At 33.6% G+C, this 12,218-nt stretch overlaps 1 protein-coding gene across 1 annotated transcript in view; it reads left to right on the forward strand.

Moving 5' to 3' along the window:
* Positions 1–8,323: 8,323 nt before the first annotated feature.
* LOC134727075 (uncharacterized) overlaps positions 8,324–12,218 on the forward strand; it is a 46,773-nt gene continuing 42,878 nt past the window's right edge. Inside the window, exon 1 of the mRNA XM_063591466.1 lies at positions 8,324–8,441. The gene's annotated coding sequence lies outside the window, so the exon portion shown is untranslated. The remainder of the gene's footprint in view (positions 8,442–12,218) is intronic.

Genomic DNA, 12,218 nt, shown 5'->3' on the forward strand with positions numbered 1-12,218 from the left:
TACAAATGCATTAATGCAAAATGTGCAAAACTTTACAAGCTAAAGTATGTATGTACATTACAATTACAGCATCTTTAAATATGTTATTTCACTATGTATTAAATATTTATCCAAAACAAATGCATCTTCGGAATGAAAGCAAAAACATTGATTGTGCTTGATAATGATTATATTTTTTGATTGTTCATGAAAAAAAAAATATATTTATATTTTTCATTTGCGCCACAATAGTGCGGTGAATAAGGGCAGATTTTTTGGTATTTAATCTCCCCACCGAACACACGCCTAATATAAAATATCATTCGAAAGAGGAAACCTTGTACTATACTATAACAATATGCCTGTCGCTGTCGTAAGGACATGATATGGTTACATTTTTTTTTAAATTGGGATCAAAAGTCACCTTTTCAAACCTGTGAAAATTTTGAAGTGTTTCAATTTTGACATTTTTTCTATTTCTAATCTCTCACGGACACCTGAGTATAAACGGTACTGTTTTGGATTAAGTGATGTTTTTGTTTAAATATATGAATTTCAATCACAAATATTGTTTCACCCAAAAAAAACGTTTTAATTAAAGGTGGTATTGCACTCTCAGTCACACCATTTGTTCTCTATAGTTAGTAGCCTGAGGTCTGACCATATCAGGCTATATACTTGTTAAAATCAAATAGGCACCTATTTCATTAGGTCAATTCAAAAGCTCATCAAATCGGCACATACCGGTATTAAAAGACATTTCGGGATTTTCTTTAACCAATACGGTTATGTTTATACTTTATCATTTTAGGAGGTTGAAAGACTTTAATTTTTCAGTACATCGTTCAAATGCATCACATTAGATTGAGGGAAAACATAAGTATTTAGTTTGTCACTTAGAATGAAATTCAAAACAGTGTAGCTGTGGCCATTGATTGACACATTAAATTCATCCATTGACTGGGACAATTTATGTGAACGTTTGTCTGTAACGACCACTGTTCACGACGTACCTGCGATAGATATTTAAACTGTGGGGTCACCAAAGGTTTCTTAACGCCTTTAATTATAAAATAATTCGAAAAATTAATCAGGAATAACCTTTATGTTTTGATTTATATAATATATATAAATTAAAACATCGTGTTATTTCTCATTAATTTTTCGAATTACTTTATTTATGTGTTGAGAACTTTTGGTGACCCCTTAGTTTAAGTTTCTTTAAAAAGTACATAGTGAGCAGTGGTCGTTACATACAAACGTTCACCTAAATTTTCCAAGTCGATGAATGAATTTAATGTGCCAATCAATGGCCACAGCTACACTGTTTTGAATGTCATTCTACAACAATACTGATATATTCTATATATATAGCTATATTTACCACTTTTTATAAAAATTTGGTTCTCTTTTCGATTTATTCTCAAGAAAATATTCCAATGGGTTTACAAATTAATATTTTAGATATACACACTGCAGTTATTCATAGATACATAATAAAATATAATGTCACGGCTGGTAATCAACACACGCAGAACATTTGGTTCTGCAATGAAAACCGTGAGAGGATTTTCCGGTTGTGCTTGAGTGGAGTAATTGTCACCGCTTCAAAAGGTATGTACATTTCTAAATCTCAATTTTCTTATTCAACTGATCAAAATATTGAAAATCGGAGAATGCTATGCTGTGTTGAATACTTTAACGAAGAAATACATGTATCATTTACTGTTGTACGTTGAGTTCAACTCCTACAAAATCAGTTGTCCCACGAGAAATTGCCTAAAAAAGTGACATTTCAATTTTGAAATGGTTCTATTTACAGACCTACAAGTTCAATTTTTTTTTTTCAGGCAATGGGTATGAATGTTGTTTTTGACGGCGTGTGCGCTGTCCTGTGTCGATAGACGTCTTATTAATTCCAAAAACTACAGTTTTTCATTAAGTCATGCGTGAGGGGATCGGTTCTGATTGAGGACATCGTGAATGCGTGAGGGGAGGTAAAAGTCATATCTTTATATTCAAGCTATGAGTCGTTGAAACTTACCTAAATTTTGCTACATTGTTCATGAAAAAACACATATGTGAGTGTGCTTAAAAAAGTTTATGAGATTGGATTTTGAAATAATTGTAGGAACCTAGGTGTAATAATATGTTTCACGAAGAATAAAGACAAAAAATGTTGTCAACGATTTTGTTTTCTTGCTACAAGTAAAACCTAGATCGATTATTTGCCCACATCTGCAAATATGGAGACAGATTTGCAATCCAATATTTAGACTTTATTCATATAAAGAATATTTGGTGATTTATTGTATAAATCAAAATATTTAAACAATATCAAATTTTGTGTTTTTGGAATCATCTGTATATCTGCCTGTGTTGTTTCGAATATTTCGTGATTTTGGGCGAACAGATTTCGTCTAATAGGTGTCGAAGTTTTCATCGACGATATAATTTTCTTAGATATATGTGGTGATCTCTGTGACGTATATTTGACGACAGGACTACTCCCAGGGGGTTTAGTTAGCTTCGAGGGCGGGGATAACTTGTATCTCCATGGTTTTTTGTAGAGAGTCAATTTCAGTCCCCTTTTCCTTTTTCCTTTGAACAATGGCATTTTCTGAATTGAACAAACAATTAATAGTTTGATTTCATTAACTCAGTGATCAGTTAACATCTATTAAAGTATAAGGATAAATCTGTGCTTTTTAATCAGCATTGATTTGATCACATTTATTGAGTCAACAAAAGTCACAAAGCCAAAGATTAAAAAAAATGTGTGTACTTCCCCTCACGCATTCACGATGTCCTCAATCAGAACCGATCCCCTCACGCATGACTTCATGGAAAAATGTTGTTTTTGGAATTATAAAGACGTCTATCAACACCGGACAGCGCACACGCCGCCAAAAGCAACATTCATACCCATTGTCCGAAAAAAATACTAAATTTGAACTTTTAGGTCTGTAAATAGAACCATTCAAAATTGAAATGTCACTTTTTTAGGCAATTTCTCGTGGGACAACTGATTTTGTAGGAGTTCAACTCTACGTACAACAGTAAATGATACATGTATCTCTTCGTTAAAGTATTCACCACAGCATAGCATTCTCCGATTTTCAATATTTTGATCAGTTGAATAAGAAAATTGAGATTTAGAAATGTACATACCTTTTGAAGCGGTGAAAATTACTCCACTCAAGCACAACCGGAAAATCCTCTCACGGTTTTCATTGCAGAACCAAATGTTCTGCGTGTGTAGATTACCAGCTGTGATGTACCCTTACATCCAATCACAGCGCTCCTAAGTTGGTTTCTTTCACCTGCTTTTGGTATACAAAAGGCAAACCTAAAGCAGAGAATATCTAACTATAACACTTTTTTCCTTTAACAGTCAGAACATATATTAAATGAACTATTACATGAATAAAAAGGTTCAAGTTGGTATACTTTTTATTCTTACTCAATCTGAATAAAAATAAATATCCTCTTGTCCATACTAATAGACATTTGCGGAAACTACCATACACCTACGATAAGGATTACACTTGCACTAAAAGGTAGCATTTAAATCTTGGGCTTTCTCAAAGTGTAAAAATGATCTGTCGATCAAAAACAAAGTAATGATAGTGATGTTATCTGTAGTTGAACAACGATTTTTTCTAATATATTTGCAGCAATGTGTTAGCATTAATTATTGTTTTCGGTGTTATCAATGTTGAAAATGCTGTAATTGTATTCGTACAACTCATTTGATAGAATGAACTATAAATATTATTTAAAAAAAAAAATTAACATGAGGCACACAAAATGTTGCAATTATCGTTGCAGTAGCTATTGTAGATTGGGACACTTGCTGAAAAAATTTAGCAATACTTTTGTAAGGAAAGGTGCAATCAACCATGGAGCATGTTGGCATGTTTATGCTCAGATATACTTTCTCTCTTTTATTTTGTTTTGAAGAGAATGAGGAAATACAGCGGACGGGTGTTTTTGAGCTATTTACTCTTCATGAAATTACATGCCGTTCGGTATAATTTTGATTTTTTTTCTGAATAGGACACACACTTTTGTCTACGTTTTTGGTATCAGTAGAAAAGAATCACAAATATTCGGAAAAAAAAACCAACTAAAAAAACAATAATCATCTCTATGTCGGAAATATATTTAAGACTGTTCGCCAGGCTCAGTTGAAATGTAAGAATAAGTGTACTCAAATAGTTAAAATTAAAAAATCTATGTTTTCAACAGAAACATACAGAAATGACAAACGAGTTCCAAGATGTTTTTTTTTTTACAAATATAATAATAGAGATCTTATGAATCATTAGGTATGGACGTTTTTTTCGCGGTGTCGATAATTAACCCCTATGAACATGGATGGGACTGTTATGATCAAAACATGAGCTTTAACCCCTGTTCCGAGACTGGTACTATTTTCATGGAATTGTAATATTGAGTGCACTGACGACGCAGGGGTCGATCCAGTCATTTACAAAGGGAATTCCAACCCAAGATAAAAAGGGGAGAGCGATCTTATTTCCCTATTCAAAAAGCATTGATCAACAAGAAAGGGGTGTTCTAACCCCTGAAACAGCCCGTGAACTTTCACTGCGACGTTGTTCATTTCAACACAAAGTTTATACGCAAATCTATTCAATTGACTGTTAAGGATAAAAATGTAAAAGTGTAGAAGGCGGTAAGAAAATGTTAAAAAAATCACAATCTATTTAAGTCGGCAAGGCTACAGTTGCGGATACAAAGTTGTAATCGTGCATAACAATAACGACACCAACATTACTATTTCAAATGAAACAGTTTTTAGAGTATTCCCTGAACAATATTTTTGCTGGATTTCGTATACTTACCATTGCATTAAAAGTAACATGTTTCGCGGGGAAAGTCTATTGCTCCTGCTGATAATATATATGAAGACCAGGTGGTCGTGTGGTTTAGCCGGACGGCTGCAGTGCAGGCGATTTGGTGTCACGATATCTTAGTAGCATGGGTTCGAATCCGGCGAGGGGAGAACAAAAAATTTGCGAAAGCAGATCTAACATTGTTGGGTTGGTGTTTAGACGAGTTGTATATATATATATATATATATATATATATAAACAAGTCTAAATTGAAAACAACGTTCAAACCTATGATTGCGTTGGATAAAAACCGCAATTTGTATACGTGTGCATGTAACAAATTTCGTTGTAGAAGGGTCTAAATACAGCACAAACAACATTTTCAAAAAGACCAAAAGAGTGAAAAAATATATTTTAACAAAACGCATTTGACTAGCAGGCCGAACAACTAATGTTCTTAAACCCTGCTGACTGCCATTGGCGATTGCCAAAAAAATTGATCACAAGGTGTAACAAAATAAAAACAATAAACTTGCGGCAAAGATGGTAAACCACAAAATGAGGTGCTAAAATTTGTACACCATATCCGGATTTCGACAATTAATGTCTCTTCAGTGATGTTAGGGATCGAAAAGTATTTGGAAGGCCATTTAATTTACCCCAATTTAGGGTAGACTCTTGAATTTTAAAGAGTCAAAATAGGATGAACGGATTATATAAACCAGAGGGAATATATAATAAAAGCCCAAACGAAATATATATATAGCCGCCACCGCCGCCGCAAGTGGTGACCAGTTGATAGTATATGTGTTGTGAATTGGGGAAAGTTTCATGTGTGTAGATCCGTTAAGATTTTTGGACAGTTTCCTTTGAATTAATTTCAACTATTCGAATTTAAACAGTGGGCAACGTTTATATACATATTTTTCGACAATAGAGGTTCTAACAACGACAAAGTTATTGAGCACATTGAAAAGGCAGAAACGACGGTAATAAGCGTAATTTTAATCACCTATTTGTCAACTTACAGCCTTTTTAACCCTTATGTGTGTATTTCTATACACGATATTATTATCGTAGAGCAATCTATCTTGTTTTCAAGCTGTGCTGATTTTTCGGCACAAAATACATTATTTCAGTTACTTTCGCTTGACAGGACGCCAGCACGTCGTATTTCTACATGTTCTAAGTAGGTTACCTGTCAAAAATTTGTACACTACGGAGTCAAAAGTAGTGAATGTGAAAATCGTTAATTGCTTTTGTATAACTGACTTTTCCCGGATGTTATGAATTTATAAATGCTTTCGATTTTTTCTTTGGAGTGGATCTGAACATTCTTTTTTTGAGTATTGTCCTTGATACATGACATTAACATTCTCTCTGCACCAAATGCGCATTTTGACATATTATGTGCCTTCATTGATGCTAGATTATTCTTAAGGCAGTTATCCTCAAACATCGCAGCTTTTTATTGATGATTTAGCCTAAGTGTTGATGCCGTTACAAACCCAAATCCAACATTTAGGCAAAACTTTATTTGTAAGTAAGAAAAAGCTATACAAGTTAATATATTATATCATTCGTGTTTAATAATTCAATTGTAATGAATACATACTATTGATTCCATTTTTTTTCGTGAGAGGAGTTTAATTTTGATATTTATTTTTTTTAACTTTTTTACCCCACAAGTGTTATCTTTGTATTGCTAAATATCAAAATGACTACCACCACCATCACAAACTTGTTGGTAGATATAGTGTTCATTGTAAATATTATTTGTTTTATTCTCAAACATATTGGTTTTTTTTATTGCGAATTTGTGTATTAAAAAGTAAAACGTTTGTTTCTTTGAAACAACAATATATTGTTTTCACATGTACAAGTTTAGCAACTCCAAAAAAATTCAGCTATGAATTTTTATCGCTTTTTGGTACCCTAACTTTGCAATACCCTCTACGTCGACACCAACTCGATAATATTTGTGGATAAAGGTCATGTAATTAAAAACACAATCTTCCAATAGGGAATTTTCTAGGTGAATTAACAAACGAAATTGCAGCCGTATCCAGTGGACCAAATTCATACACCTATAAAACGTTATCTGGAAAAGAGGTATGTTAAGTTCGCGGATTCTCTTCAGAAAGTGTAACAAATTCGCGCCTCATAAACTTCTCTACCATGAAAGACATAGTATAGAATAAAACGACAAATGCCATCACTCTCGTAAATCCTAGAAAGATTTCGAGACTTGGAAGGAAACGTAAACTGTATAATAGGGTTAAAGAAAAAGAATACAAAATGGTGTATACAAAGAGACGCCTGTTGTTAGATGACCTTCGAACGTTACCATTCGGATATTGTGACTAATAAATATAACTCTCATTTATAACTGTTATCTTTTTTTTATTGTCAATATAAGTAATCAATATTTTAACCATTTTATAATTGTCTTTTTCTTTTTCTTCAGAGCAGAAACACCTGGAGGTCCGTTAAGTACTCCTGTGTTGTTCTCAGAAAACACCAATCCATTCCCTGTTTGAGTACTGTTGTCTAGTAAGGTATTCTTGGACTGTATGTCAACTTTTCCCCCCTCTGCTGCTGTACTTGCTTCAGTTTGAACACGTTCCTCTATTTTAGAGTCATTATCTGCATTATTTGTTGAATCCTTTGACATCTCCTCGAATTGTCTTTTGGAAATCAGTATGAGTTCCTTCGCCATGGCACTAAATTTACCCTTATGCTGGTTTCACGATGTTTGGTAGAATTTTATTATATCGTATCAGTAGTCTTTTTTTTACTCCGATGGTTTTCTGTCTTTGAGCCTAATCTAAATATAACGGATCTGTATGGTGCTAGAGCTTTCACTGATTTGGTTTTGTTTGGAAATATACCTTTGTAAATGTTCAGTACAATTTCGGATAACAGGTCAATTTGATCTGTGGTAATATGAGACAAAACAGCTTTTCTTTGTTTCGGATTTATCTCGTAAATAAACTTTAAAAAAGTTTTATTTAGTTGCATGCGTCTACTCATACTGTAATATTAATAGTTATCAAAGGTACCAGGATTATAATTGAGTACGCCAGACGCGCGTTTCGTCTACATGTACAAAGTTGAAGAGCATTGATTCCAAAAAGTTGTGCAAAATACGGCTAAGGTAATCTATGCTTTGGATAAGAAAATCCTTAGTTTTTCGTAAAATTCAAAGTTTTGTAAACAGGAAATTTATAAAAATGACCACATTATTGATATTCATGTCAACACCGAAATGTGACTACAGGGCTGGTGATACCCTCGGGGACGAAACGTCTAAACACTACCATTCACCTTACGAAGGATGACTAAAATATGACATAAATGCACAGGTAATTTTATTGATTGTGACAATATCAAATACATATTTTTCTATATATAGTAGTGGCCCACAACTTCAACTTGCTTTTTTAAATCGATGTCTTTACAATCATTTAAATCTAAAACAAACAGTCAAGTATAAACTTCACAATTAGTATATCACAGGTTACCTTGGTAGAAAACAATGAGTTACACTGCGGAAATAACTTAAATTGTTTTTAAATATTCATAAAATTGTAAGCAGGGAAGGTAAGTTTATTTTTTGTAACGCATTAAGTTGGTAAAACTCGTAACGAAAATTACAAAAAAGGTGAAATGTAGGTTGTAGGGTGCAGTTGGCGGTACTTGACTTAGTACTTTCATTATGACAGTATAAACAACAACCTTGCAAGTACATATTAAAAAGACATATTAAGTTATAAATAAACATAGATATGTCCACATTATTAGTGAGACAATTCAATACGATACACTGAATCAGGTATACAAAAATGCATATAGCTTATCAAAATGTTCTTTGCTAAAGTACGATTGGTACTTAGTTATGAAACTAGCGTACATCTGAAAATTACATAAAATACAACCAGTCGAACAATACATCCAAAACTGTCATCGCACAAGACAAATAGTTTTCAAAAGTACCAGGATTATAATTTAGTACGCCAGACGCGCGTTTCGTCTACATAAGACTCATCAGTGACGCTCATATCAAAATATGTGTAAAGCCAAACAAGTACAAAGTTAAAGAGCGTTGAGGATCCAAAATTCCAAAAAGTTGTGCCAAATACGGCTAAGGTAATCTATGCCTGGGGTAAGAAAATCCTTAGTTTTTCGTAAAATTCAAAGTTTTGTCAACAGGAAATTTATAAAAATGACCACATTATTGATATTCATTTCAACACCAAAGTGTTGACTACTGGGCTGGTGATACCCTCGGGGACGAAACGTCCACCAGCAGTGGCATCGACCCAGTGGTGTAAATAGTTATCAAAAGTACCAGTACTATAATTTAGTACGCCAGACGCGCGTTTCGTCTACATAAGACTCATCAGTATACAAATACACGAGCCCGTAAATACCTGTCTATGGGAGTAAGGGATACGTGGTTGTGTGTACGTGTAATTTGAGATGTGACAAACCACAGAATATAGAAATGAACGATACTTTATATCTATCGTAAGGCTAAATGTTACTCGTTCATCGAAAAAAAAATGTAAGATTACTAATATCGTTTTATCTGAAATACTAACATACCTTGTTTAACCTTCTGTATCAAGTCTTGTCAGAAAGGAAGTCTGTGCTTTCATTTTTGATCATATTCCCTCGAAAACAAAGTGGTCACACTCGAAAAAAAACCCGATCAAAACACTCGAAAAACCATGATTCGAACCGGACACTTTACCTACCGTTTCATAATAAATATATAGTTATATTTAACTATACATTGGAGTTAGGCATTTTCCAGAGGTGTAATGGTCAAATGAGTTGTGAGTAGTTTAAGTTTTTCTATTGGATAAGTCTTTATATAGAATGGATATTCCTTGACACTTTTGTTTTCTGCTTGGGAATAACTTTCCTGACTAAATCTATATTGTTGTCAGTAGGTCATTTTACTTAATTTAATTGAGACATAATTTATGAATAATAATTAGAAAATTTCGTAATCCAACGTATAGTTAAATACAAAAATACAAGTTATATATTAACTCTTATAGTCGCATAGTAAATCTGTAATATTTTTATGTAAGGATGGATTGTATAATACAAATGGTAAAAATATTGGAACACAATGCTACCTAATGTCGTTTGAATCAATTAAGAGTGCCAGCATGTTCTCTTTTTATTCAAAATATTGCATCATAATCAAATATCAGTAGTTTTAATACCTCAGACTGACTGGTATAACAAAATTATTTGTCCGCATCAACCAAAACTGACCATATTTGCACTTTATTATGTACATGATGTAAATCTTAATACCTGCAAAGTAAATCACTTATATATTTATATCAGGATGGATTTTTGAATATAAATGAAAGCTATATTGGAAAACAATGACTACAAAAATGCTCGCATCAGTTTATAGTGCCAGCATGTCCTCTTTTTATTCAAAACTTTGAATTGTAAACTAATTTCAGTAGTTTTGATATCTCAGACTGACTCATATAACAAAATTATTTGTCCGCATCAACCAAAACTAAGCATATGTGACAGCATCAATCAAAACTGACCATATTTGCACTTTATTAAGTAAATCTTAATATTTATATACAGCCGCATAGTAAATCACTTATAGTTACATATTACGATGGATTGTATAATTCAAATGACAGCAATGTTGGAACACCAATGAACATATTGACTACAAAAAAATTTCCACACCAATTTAGAGTATCTTAGTACCAGCATGTTCTCTTTTTACTCAAAACATTGAATCGTAAACAAATTTCAGTAGTTTCGATATATCAAACTGAGTCGTATCAACAAATTTTTTGACCGAATCAACCAAAACTGAACATATTTTACATTTATCATGTAAATATAAACATGTCTGATATATGACCTCATTGTAAACCAATACTATTTCTATGTCAGGACGGGTAGTATGATAAAGATGACACCAACTTTGGACACAATGTAAACCATATCTAAAAATTTTGTGCATATCAATTTAGCGTGCCATTATTTCCTCTCTGTATCCATAATAATGAACCGTCACTAAAGTTACTATTTAAGTCAGTAGTTCGTGATGGTTTTTTTTTTAAAACAAAACTATTCAACGGCATCATCCAACACTAACCGGACTGATTCATATACTTTATTTTAAAATGAAAAGTACATGTATGAGAAGTTCTCTTCTTGGAATAGTATACTGTTAATATAATTTGAAGAAGGCAAAGAAAACTGATTGATTTTGTTTGAAGCCTAACGTCCAGGAGCAAGTGTTTCATTCATGTTCAGATCGAGTATATTTGTCTAATGATCCAGACTCAAAGATATGATTTATCATCGTTAATAAAGCATCGGTCACATCTTAACGGATAGCTCGAACGGATAACTATTTTTCAATCCGTTCATGTCCGTTAGACGTCCGTTCATGTCCGTTAGACGTCCGTTCTTATCGGTTAGACGTCCGTGCATACTCGTTGCATATCCGTTAAGCGTACGTTTTATCCGTCGACGTCCGTTCTGTCCGGTGTAAAATTTTGAGCATGTTCAAAACTTTGAACGGACGTCCAACGGATGAAATGTCCGTTGAACGTACGGTAGACTTCCGTTTTGTGCGGTACTCATCCGTTTCGTTTGTGTTTTGTATCCGTTACGTGTCCGTTATACATCCGTTGGAGGTCTGGCAGATAAATTCACCAACAGACTTCTAACGGACGTCTAACGGATAAAACGGATGTTGAACAAATGTGAAACGGACTTATACCGTACGTATAACGGATAAAACGGACGATGAAAGGATCTAAAACGGATAAATGCCAATTTAAAATTTCGCGTCCGAAATGCCAATAAGATTTCTTAAGGTTCATGAATGCTTATTATTCATAATCGATCTTAGAGTAAGGGCACGTGTTCACAATCAAGCAGCTCTTATTCAGGCCAGACATTACCCTTAAATGCATTTTGAAGAACAAACCAAAACCAGTTACACAGAAACATTTTGAATATTTATGCGATTTACATGTATTATTATTGTAGCTTTTAACTTTTCCGTATATCTTGTTCATCCGTTTTATCCGGTACGCTTCCGTCAGGTGTCCGTTTTATGCGATGTATGTTCGACATCCGTTCTGTCCGGCACGTTTCCGTTTATCGTACGTTACATATCCGTTGCATGTCCGTTATGCATTCGTTAAGAGTCCGTTTTATTTGGTCATACATCAACGGACTCCCAACGGATAACAATTTTGTCAACGGACGACTTTTTTTTTCATCCGTTAGTCGTCCGTTCGTCTTATCCGGTAAGGTGTGACCGAGGCTTAACTTATGGATAAGTCTGGCTAAATTGACGAAATGGCC

This window comes from Mytilus trossulus, chromosome 1, assembly GCF_036588685.1.
Source record: "Mytilus trossulus isolate FHL-02 chromosome 1, PNRI_Mtr1.1.1.hap1, whole genome shotgun sequence".
In the NCBI taxonomy this organism is placed as follows: Eukaryota; Metazoa; Mollusca; class Bivalvia; order Mytilida; family Mytilidae; genus Mytilus; species Mytilus trossulus.